This window comes from Macrobrachium nipponense, chromosome 11 (assembly GCF_015104395.2).
Source record: "Macrobrachium nipponense isolate FS-2020 chromosome 11, ASM1510439v2, whole genome shotgun sequence".
Taxonomy (NCBI): domain Eukaryota; kingdom Metazoa; phylum Arthropoda; class Malacostraca; order Decapoda; family Palaemonidae; genus Macrobrachium; species Macrobrachium nipponense.
In genome coordinates this window covers 31,162,805-31,175,571 of record NC_061087.1, presented here as the reverse complement: position 1 = coordinate 31,175,571, position 12,767 = coordinate 31,162,805, and positions in this window count along the sequence as shown.

Here is a 12,767-nt window from a genome sequence, read left to right as displayed (position 1 = left end):
AATAAATAAATAAATAAAAATAAAAATAAATAAAGAAAAAAAAATAAATAAAAAAAAAAAAATAAATAGATAAATAAAAGGAAATAAAAAATAAATAAATGATTAAATTTAGTTAAATATATAAAATAAATAAAAATAAATAAATATGTAAATAAACGAATAAAAATAAATGAAAAAATAATAAATAAATGAAAATATGTAAAAAATAAAAGAAGAAAGAATACAAATAAATAAATATTCAAAAAATAAATAAATATAAATAATAAGTGAAAATAAATAAATGAATAAAAATAAATATATACAATAATAATAATAATAAAAAATAATAAAAAATAAACAAATGAATAAAGATAAATAAATAAATAAATAACTAAAAAAATAAATAAAAATAAATAAATCAATAAAAATAGTTAAATATATAAAATAAATGAATAAATGGAAATATATAAATAAAGAAATAAATAAAAAGTAAATATATAAATAAACAAAAATAAATAAATAGATAGATATATAAATAAACTTAAAAATATAAATATATAAATATCAATAAATAGATAAAATAAAGTAAAAATAAATCAATCAAAACAAACTACATTAATAAATAAAAAAATTTAATTTAAAATATATCAAAATAAGTAAATATACAAAATTAAAAAATAAAATAAACTAAAAATAAGTAAATTAAAATTAAAATAAATAAATAAATAAAAAATAAATAAATAAATAAATAAATAAAGAGATAAATAAAAAAATAAAAATAAATAAATAAAAATAAATAAATATATAAAATTAAGTAAATAAAAAAAATAAAAACAAATGAATAAATAAATAAAAATGAACAGATGAAAAAAATAAATAAAGAAAAAAATTTAATGTAAATGAAAAAATAACATAAAATAAATAAATAATTAATTATAATAATAAACATAAAATAAGTAAATAATAAGTAAATAATATTAGATTTGAAAAATTCATGTTGAAAAAGTGAACGCATACACCATCTATCGGCAAAATTTGGAACTATGTTGATTATATCCAAAAAGTGAATTCATATCGGCAAAATTTGGAACTATATTCCATCCAAAAAATGAACGCATGCGCCATCTATCTGCAAAATTTGCAACTATTTAAATAATATCCAAAAAGTGAACACATCCGCCATCTATTGGAGAAGTTAGGAATTAAATTAATTAATTTTATGAATATTAGCCCAAAACTGCAAACAAATTTGGAACTAATGTTTAAATTATTTTCACTTTCTGCCTACTTTAAATCCTATCTTCGCATCAGCATAATGTCCTTATAATATGCTTCGTCACCTTTAATTCATTATAGAGTTGTTTCCTTATAAAGACGGCGAAAATGCACTTTCAAATACTTGTTACTATTTTCAATTGAAATAGTAAATAAATTCATGCTATTTTAGTGTTATCTAACCTTAATTCAGGCAATCTTCAGCTTTTTAACTAATAAATAATTGTTCCTGATTAATCTAAGCCGATTCTGGAAGCATCATTTTCTTAATTTAACATATTTTTCTCTCGAATAAGGAAAAAATGAACTTGTAAATATGCACATTGAAATAGTAAGTTCACGTAAAATAAATAAATAAATAAATAGATAAAAAATAATAACAAAATAAATAAAATAAATAAATAAATGAATAAATAAAAGTAAAATAAATAAATAAAATAAAAAAATAAATAAATAAAAAATAAATAAAGTAAAATAATATAATATATATAGGTGGAAATAAATAAACAAATAAAAATAAATAAATAAAAATAAATTAATAAATAAATTAACCATAAATGAATAAATAAAAAAGGTAAATATGAATAAATGAATAAAAATAAAAAATAAAAGTAAATTCATAAATAAATAAAAATAAATAAATGAATAAATAAAAATAAATTAATAAAAAATAAATAATGAACAAAAATAAATGAAAAAAATAAATAAATAAATGGAAATAAGTAAAAAAAAAAATAATAAAGAATAGTAAAAATATAAAAATAAAATTAAAATGAATATATAAATAAATAAATGACAATAAATAAGTTAAATGAAAATGAAAATATACATAAAAATAAAAATATAAAAAATAAATAAAAATAAATAAATAAATAAAAATATATACATAAAAATAAATAAATAAATAAATAAAAATAAATAAATAAGTAAATAAACAATGAATAAAAATAAATGAAAATATGTAAATAATAAAAAAAAACAAGAAATAAAAATAAATAAATAATCAAAATAAATATTATAATAAATAAATGAAAATGAAATTAATAAACAAAAATAAATAAATAAATAAATAAATAAATAAATAAAAATAGTTAAAATAAAATAAAAATAATGAATAAATCGAGATAAGTAAATAAATAAATAACTGAATAAATGGAAATAAATAAATAAAGAAATAAATAAAAATAATAAATAAATAAAGAAAAAAAATAAATATATATATAATAAAAAACTTAAACATATAAATATATAAATATAAATAAATAGATAAAATAATTCAGTAAAAATAAATAAATCAATCAAAACAAATAAATTAATAAGTAAAAAATAAGTAAATAAATAATAGATAAAAAAAGAATTAAATAAATAGATAAAATAACTAAATAAAATAAATAAAAGTAAATAAAAGTGATATAACTAAAAATAAAGAATAAATAAATAAAAAAAACAAGAAATTAATTAAAATAATATATAAACTAAATAGAAAAAAAATAAATCTAAAATAATAAAAAATAAAAAAAAAATTAATATTTAAAATAACAAATAAATAAAAAAATGTAAATAAATGAATAAATAAACAAAATAAATACAAAAATAAATTAATAAATATTTAAAAATAAATAAATATGAAATATAAATAAATAAATAAGATAAATGAATAAAAATAAAAAAAATTAGATAAATAACATAAATAGATAAAAATGAATAAATAAAAAATAAATAAATAAATAAATAAATAAATGAATAAAAATCAAATGAAAATAATAATAAATAATTGAAAACATGTAAAAAGAGAAAAAAATAAAAATAAATAAATAATTAAAATAAATAAATATAAATAAATAAATGAAAATAAGAAATAAATATAAATGAAATAGATACACAAAAAAAATAAAAAATAAATAAATAAATAAATAAATGAATAAATACAAATAATAATAAATAAATAAATAAATAAAAATAGTTGAATATATAAAATAAATAATTAAACAAAAATAAGTAAATAAAGAAATAAATGAAAAAAATGAAAATAAATAAATAAATAAAGAAATAAATAACAATAAGTAAATAAACAAAATAAATAAATAAATAGATATATAAATAAACTTAAATATATAATATATAATATAAATAAATAGATAAAAATAATTAATAAAAATAAATAAATCAATCAAACAAATAAATTAATAAATAAAAAAATTAAGAATATATCAAATAAGTAAATAAACAACTAAAATAGGTAAAAATAAGTAAATTAAAATAAATAATAATAAATAAATAAAGAGATAAATAAAAAATAAAAATAAATAAATAAAAACAAATATATAGATAAAATTAAATAAATAAAAAATAAATAAATAAATAAAAACAAATAAATAAATAAAATGAATAGATGAAAATAAAAATAAAATAAATAAAAATGAATAAAGAAATATAAATAAAAAATAAATAAAATAATAAAGATAAATAAGTAAGTAAATGAGTAAATAATATTAAATTTGAAAATTTATTTTGAAAAAGTGAACGCATACACCATCTTTCGGCAAAATTTGGAACTATGATTGGATTATATCCAAAAAGTGAATTCATATCAGCAAAATCTGGAACTGTATTAGATCCAAAAAGTGAACGCATGCGCCATCTATCAGCGAAATTTGTAACTATTTTAATAATATCCAAGAAGTGAACACATCCGCCATCTATTGGTGAAATTAGGAATTAAAATAATTAATTTTATGAATCTTAGCCCAAACTGAAAGCAAAATTTGGAACTAATGTTTTAAATTATTTTTACTTTCTGCCTACTTTAAATCCTATCTTCGCATCAGCATAATGTCCTTATAACATGCTTCTCTCAGCTTAATTCATTATAGAGTTGTTCCTTATAAAGACGGCGAAAATGCACTTTCAAATACTTGTTACTATTCAATTGAAATAGTTAAATCATGCTATTTTAGTGTTATCTAACCTTAATTCAGGCATTCTTCAGCTTTTAACTAATATATAATTGTTCCTGATTAATCTAAGCGGATTCTGGAAGCATCATTTTCTTAATTAACATATTTTTCTCTCGAAATATGGAGCAAATGCACTTGTAAATATGTACATTGAAATAGTCAGTTCACGTAAAAATAAATAAATAAATAAATAAATAAAAATCAAACAAATAAAATAAATAAATAAATAAACGAATAAATAAAAGTGAAATAAATAAATAAAAATAATAAATAAAAAAAATAAACAAGAAATAAATTAATTAAAATAAATAAGTGAACATATATATATATATTATATCTATATATATATATATATATATATATATATATATATATATATATATATATATATATATATCTATATATTATATATATATATATATAGATAAAAATAAATAAAACAAATAAAAAAATAAATCAATAAAATTAATAAAAAATAATATAAAAAAACAAATATATAAAAAATAAGTAAATAAATGAATGAATAAATAAATAAATAAAAAATAAATTAATAATTCTTAAAAAAATAAATAAATAAATAAATAATAAAAATAAAGAAATATGTTATAATATGCTTATTTTCATTCGTGGCCTGTAAAGTAAATTTCATTTCAGTTACTTTCAATTTAATTTTTTTATTCATTGCCACAAAAAAAAAAAAAAAAAAAAAAAAAAAAAAAAAAAAAAAAAAAAAAAAAACTCGTTAAGGAGAGTGGTTTTTTTCCTCTCTTTTCATGTATTTATTCGGCCGGATGCTCGTTTGGTGATTTGCGGGTCGTTGCCATCACTTTTGGTGGGACCGTTGGCTGAGGATGAAGGAGAGTATGCATTCGGCTCCTTATCTTGGAGGTTTTCCCTGACCTAATCCGTCAGGACGTTTTGAAAATTTGGAGATTCTCTTGGAAGAATATACCCTCTACAGGCCTTGCTGCATTTGAGGACCCCTTATCACCTGTATTACGGAGGGCGTTGATGGTGTTCCGCCTCCTAATTACTAAAGTCTCTGTGGAAGCTGCAGCCTTTTTTGAGAAACGTCTCCTGTGCTCTGTTCGGGTGCCCTTCCTGTGTGCTGTCTATAAATTTCAAGATACCTAGGGACCTCTTCCGCCTCTACAAGTCCAACACTCATAGAATCTGACCTAAATTCTCTAAAGGCTCCGAGAGCTTCAGATTCATTGTTGAAAAATATCCAATTAAAAAAAACCATAATTTTGCCAAGTCTATTCCGTAATTCTTTAATGTTACCAAATCCCACAAGATTCATTAAATAATGTGTCATAATTCTAGTCTAAAGGGACTGGTTTCACATGCAGAATGTTTGTAACAGGAGCTCATTTGAAAAAGGGTCCAAAGTTACAATGGAGGAATTACCAGTTTTTTCCTTGTCCTTATCCTTGCCTGAGTCGTCAACAGAAGGTTTTACTAATGTCATTAAGACGAAGAATTGATGATTCGTCCAGGTAGCCCTCCACCCACCACTGAGCCACATTTAGAGGACAGTGCTATCCCATACAGGGTTGCCCTAGGGGTACCACCCAGATATACACCCCACCCTCAGTGCTTAAGGCGTCATGATGTCCCTCGAGATCAGACCCAGCACTAAGAGCAGGGTTTGACATCTAAACTTTCCCCTCGCTCGACCACGTTAGGTACTCGAGTTCTACGGGTGAAGTGGCATGCCAACCATCCTCACCCTCCATCAAATCCAACGAACAAATCCAAATCATGTCCAAAAGCCAATCCAAAGTCATCAACATAAAATCCATACCTTATAGCAGGAGGAAGCAGAAGGATGAAATGTTATTAGTAAAAGGAAAAGGGCTGCCTTATTTAGTTGGATCAACAGCCGGGCACCAAGGCCCAGCGAGAAAGCAGTTCCCACCAGGCATCAGGGCCCGCCGGCTGCTGAACCCTAAGCCCCCCATCCTCGGCAAGGCTTCAGCATCTTGGGGGGGATACAAAAAGAGGCAGTTCAAATACAGAAATAAGGAAATGGTGCTGCAGCTCTATACACCAATATATTGTTAGACCCCATCTTAAATATGCATTACAGTTTTGGTCACCAACACTAAGAAAAGACATAAATAGATTAGGAGTACAAGCAAAAGCCACAAAGTTAATTCCATCAATCAGGCAATAGGTTACCGAAGACGACTAGAGCTTAAACATGTATGGCTTAGAAACACGACGATTGCGAGGACAACTAATTGAAACATTTAAAATACTGAAAGGCATAACAAAAGTAGACGGTAACTTATTTACATTAAGAGAAAACCAGACAAGAAATAATGGATGGAAACTAGAACTGAAGAGATACAACACATCCCATTGTGGGAACTTCTTTACATGCAAGATGTGACGTGGAATAAACTGCCACCAGAAGTTGCAAACAGGAACAGTGTTGAAGAGTTTAAAAAGAAAGCTAGCAAAATCATTAGGAACTGAGAATGAACAGTAAATCCTGCTCCTACAGATAAGTGAGTGCACAATGTCTCCTCGGATGGACTAATTAGTATTTGAGACATTCTAATCCTTGTAACTCACTCTCTCTCGCAGTCAGGTTGGGTGTGTGTGTATGTATGTACGTACGTACGTGTGTGTGTACGAACCTCTATCTCACACCCTGTTAATGGTAGTGACATGCCATCATGACTATCATCAGACAGTCTAACTTTGCGGTTTAACAGTTGATATAGGACGTTAGATCGTAATCAAGGCGTTGTGACAGTTATGGGTTAATGGAGGGTGGCCATGACGATGATTTTGGAGGGGGTGGGGGTTGAGGTGGAGGTGGTGGTTGGAAAATGATGATGGGAAGGATTATAATTTGGCCTTCCTGATCCCAAGATGATTGTTCGTAGTCTCTCTCTCTCATCTTGAACCAGAATGAAAACAAGAAACAAGTGATTGAACATCAGCATTCATTTTTGATACTGCCGATGAGACTACTACTCTTGTCAGTCCCCGTCATTCAAAAGACCTGGTTTAGAGTCTTTTCGAATTCGTGCATCATACGTGCGGGATTCAAGCAAATGCCTCCCGCTATTCATAACCTAGATTAAAAAATGTAAAAAAAAAATTAATCAATTTGATCAGATATATTGACTCAGAATTGGACATGGTCAAGGTTGGAATGAAAATTAAAATCTGAAGCTTTTTTGTCACTGGCAAGAGGATCAGCACTAGGCCTATAATAGGGGAGAGCGGTGATGATTTGGACAGTACATTTCCTGGAAAACTTAAGGGGCTCTCAGCTCTGAAAATCATGTGAAATAGAGTTTTACTATTGACACATGGACTTTGGTTGAGAGATGGTGCATACTTTAGTATAGAGGTTAAATTTTGTGGTTTTTTCTCATTTCTCATGTAATATTTTGACGTTTGAATAGTAAGGTGTGGTGTAGTGAATATGATAAGGAAGTTGATGATCAGTTTGGGTGTGAATTTGTACTGTATGACGATGATATAGCTGTTACCCACCTGTAATCTCAAAGGACATAGGGCTGAGGGTGTCCTCAAATGGTTATGATCTGAGAGGCATGGTTCGGACAGTCTAGGGCAGGGATGATTCGAACACGTCAGAATCATCCCTCCTACTAATTATGAATTCCGACTAAGAACAAAGATTTTATCTAACAATATTTAAGTTATATTTTATGTATCCATTCATTAGCTCCCTTATTATCTTATAAAGCACTTCATAAACCCATCATAGGAACCCTCATTACAATAAAATAGCCTATCCTTTGCTTCAGATTGATTCTAGTTCCTTAAAGCCTATCATGGGACGAGAGTATAAGAAAACAATAGGGAAAGGGGTGCTGCCGATATAGAAATACACTTAGGGTGTTTCGAGAAAAGGTGGTTCATGCATGAACATGATTATGTGAAGAAAGATAGAAACAGGGTTGACCAGGAGGGATTTCACTACCTACAAGCACAACAACTTGCACCATCATAACAGCAGTTTTCTCCTGAGAATATTCGACATTTCCAAAAGCAGGAGAGAGGAAGGAGACAGCTAAAACAGAGAAACAGGGAAGATGCATGATTGCAATGGACACTCTAGAAAAGCTTGAACATAAACAGAAAGAACAGCAGTAAAAGCCAAAAATCCCAGCCAAGAAGGAAATAAAGTTTGGAAATAATACCTTAAGAACATCAAAAAGCAAGAAAGATACTAAAAAGTTCACACACAGGACCAACCAGTGAGGAAGACCTTCATCATCGTCTGAAGATCTCTTGACAGCCGAGCTTAACAATACGTAATTGTTTCTGACATCTTGGAAGAGGAGATCACACACACAAGTTGGTTTCATTGATAAATTCTTGTTGGAATAGATCCGGTAAAATGTAGGTAAAATTAACCAGCAATTTTAGACGCCTATGATGAATTTCAGATTTCTTATTTAAGAAAATCGCAGAAATTTGCTACTATGTTTTTACATTTCCATAAAACTGAGGATTAAGCAGCTGTTGGTAAAGAGCCAGTAACGCCAACATTAGATAAAAATTAGGCACAACAAATGTCATGTAACATATTTGAGTTACATTTTGAGTTTGGCGTTTACTCATAGAGAGAATAAATACAAGCATATTTCGGTCATTTCATCATTGACAGGACAGAATATTTATTTAATATTTGTTTTAAAAGGATAAAACATTCTTTAAGCCAACTTTAATATTTATTCTCGGGCAAATAACCCATCGTGGATTTCAGTTACATTTTCTGTCTGCCAATCACCAAGGGAGAGAATAATCTTTTAAGTTGATTTGGAGTGTATTTCAGTTAAAACATTTCGTATGGAATTTGTTTCATCTATCATCTGACTTGAAGGTAAATATCAATCTGACAGTGTCATCACAGATATTATTATTATAAATGTTCCCTTTGGAACCTTCCATTGGAAAGGAGATTGAAGAAAGCGATAGATAAATAAAAATCCTTGCCGAAAAAAAAAAAAAAAAAAAAAAAAAAAAAAAAAAAAAAAAAAAAAAGTTGAAATACCCATAAACCGGTCACAGGAATTTCCTGTGCGGATTATAAAACTTTTTGAAAATGAAAATGGAAAAAATTGATCATCAAATGAAGATGATTGTATTGAGTGAAAAGTATTTCATAGACTACGAATGTACACATGCTGAATACAGCTTTTGGGAACAATTCGCGAAGTTTCTTCAGCGACTGTTAAGGACGGGTTCTCTGGCCCGATGTTAGGGAGCAATAGATTTACCAAAAAGGAAAGTCACCAGTCCGTACACAAGGCCGAAAGAAAAACATGAATTGAATTAATTTCAAATTTTATTAGAAAAATATACCTACTCTCATTACTACACTTATATCTAAATATTTACACAATTCAGGCAGCTTCGGCCACTATGGTATCAGGACTGAAATAAAAAGGGTGACCTCATAGTCGCACAGGTAACAATATTTATCACTTGAAATCTAGTTCATCATTGACAATAACAAGCAAATCTCCTCGGCACAGAGATCACTGATAATTAAATTACTGAATATTTCTCTATATGTACTCACAGTTACGGTCGCTTAGTGGAAACTGACATTCAGGTGGACGGCCCTCAAACCCTGACTTACTCTCACATTTTATCTCAAGCTAAGGTCTTTAGTGGAGAGAGGGATTGAACTTGTGTTCGCGCTTTTATAGCACTGCCAACTGGTCATTTTCTATAGTTCGATTTCAACTTTTCCACCAAGCGACTAGCTTGAAAACTACTAAATAAAAATGCACAACATCAAATAACTGTTTGTGATGCAGAAAAATTTAGTGAAAAAATAAATAGATTCAAAAACATTTGCTAAATTTAGAACCATCATATTTCTGCCGCCACTGGGGGAAAATAGGAGGGAAAGTTAAGGCCTCAGGTAGAGATCTTTATAGCGAAGAACTGCACTAATTTTTTGCGACATTCTCCACCCTTCCAAAAAAAGGAAGGGGAAAGGAATGCGAGGGGGGACCCAACTGGGAGGCTAGGGAGCGTGGTTCATTACGGGACATTCAAGGCCTAAACGTCTGGTGCAGAGCTACATCAAACGTCCAGCTCTTAACAGCTAGACACAATCATAACTTCCGAGTGACCAATCGATAACTTATATAAAGGGCAATACAGTAAATGTCAAAATAGTAGCCACAGCAACTGGCTACGCAACGAAAGGTAAATAAAATTTTTTTTTTTTTAAGAGTTCAACTCAAGCAATTAAGCAAATAATCAGCAATGTAAACATAGTACGATCATGAGAAAAAAAAAAATTTCAAACAATGTTCAATAAATTATCACTTCAGGTAATAGTATAATTACACAATCACTTCTAGTAATCAAACAGGAAAATGACTTGGGTAATATCGTATACTAAACATGATACAAGCACAAGGGCAATCAATTAAATTACAATGATCAACGAGACAAGCATCTCCACTCAGATAACGATCTCAATTGATGTTCAAGATAATCACTTCAAATGGTAATCGTAGATTATTTTTATGGTACAAAACCAACTAATGAAAGTAAGAATTGTAACACATGTTAATTAATGCCAAATCGACCAATTAAGGTAAACTTGGTAATACAGGATTACTCTAAGAATTAAATGACTCAATTAGTATGGTAAATAATGGGCCAATGCTTTCTTCACAGCATTGTCGACTTCAATAGAATTTCAATCAAAATGTGTTCATGTAAATGAAAACAATTCAACTAGGCAAAATATGAACACAATTTAGTTACGTTCAGAATGCCGAGTCATTCCTCGCGAATGAAACAAGGAATATGATAGCAATGTCAAATTTATAAAATAGTAACCAAGAGTTTCACTTGATACTAAGACTGTTGCATAGCTCCACATTACAGTTATCACGTTGCAAAATAATTCTCTGGTTAGAGCTTCATGAAGGGCGACTTCATCCCTGTGTAGTATGAGTTACAAAACGGACATAATTGACACTTAAGAGAAAACGCATCAGTTGAACCGTATCCGGACCGCGTTGTTCGGTCTTACAAGATGCAACAATAATAATCAGCACTACCTTATCTAACACCTTCAAGTCTCTTCTTGTCTCCCACTCTTTAATAGTTCGCCTCAAAAATACATACACACACACTATACTAAATCGTCTCTTACCCACTCCACTATTTTCTGTCTCTGCTCAACAGCAGCTTTCCTTTTCGGTCAGACACTTAATTCAGTCACTGTTCCACTCGCTTTGCTACCACTGTTTTCCGTCTCTCGCAACTAGAGTCCTTCAGTCTGTCGAGACATGCTACTTACATTTTTGTCATCTTGCTCACTCTCGTTGTGTTCGATTTCATACTCAGCATCATCCCGGGTTCCTCCTCCTTTTTCTTCATTGTCGTGGGTGTTTATCTCAAGTGGGATGATGTACTCTACTGCTCAAAGATGCTCTTCACCCTCGAAGAACACCTTTACAGATCTCATTATCCTGCGTTTATTATTTATCAGGGTAGACTGCGATTATTTCACTGAAGGGCCATTGACTAAGTTTCCCCTGATTGGCCCTTACTAAGACAATATTGTCTTCTCGAAGGGCAGTCATGGGGTCCTCTTGGAAATTGTGATTTTCTTGGAACATCTTCAGGTATCCATCATGCCAGTACCTCTTGAAACGGTCCAGGGTCTCAGTTACCCTGAAGTACGTGTGTTGCAGTTGCCTCGTGGTCAGGGATGTGCATTTCCTCTTGAAGTACCACAAGCGGCAGTAGTCTTTTCACATCACCATGAATGAAATGCGATGGGGTGAGAACTTTGTTTTCTTGTGTCTCCCCAACATACATTATTGGACGGTTGTTGACGAGGATGTATCCCACTCCCCCTTTGATCTGGATGGGGACGGTGTGGTCCACGCCGACCTTATCGAAAGGGTGTAGCAGGCGAGTTCTGTTGAATGGGAGGGGGGGGAGGCAGTGGCCGACGAAGAGGAGGCCTGAAGGCGAGAATGCTCCTACCACTCTCGTTGGCGATGGCCCTCAGTCCACGGCTCCAGCATTCCTGTCGATCAAGTGTGATTAATATGTTGACATCACAATGCATGCGAGTGGTATGGAGGAATTCTAAATATAACCTAGCTAACATGCCTTTAGGAGGCAACATCATCAACTGGGTTTTACAATCAGTTATGTTACGTAATCTACTCTCTGTATAGACAATGTCATCTTTCATCACTAAGTTAAACTACTGGATAAAATTAGTTGTGTGTGGGGGCACTTGCACATCATTTCCAAGTTTGTCACATACTGTAGGATAATAATGTCTTTGTTCTAAGTATACTAATACAGTGAATGGATCTGCCTTGCAGTTCCCAAACTTTAAGACATATTTCATAATTTTCTTTAACTTTATGAAACAAACATTACTCCCCCTTAGATTCAATATTTCTTCGGGCGGAGTCAACGTCTCTCAACTGAGGGCTGCAACAACCATGACTTCTTGTTCATCACGGTCATCTGGCAGTTCGGTTCTGCCCTGTTGATGGAGAAAGG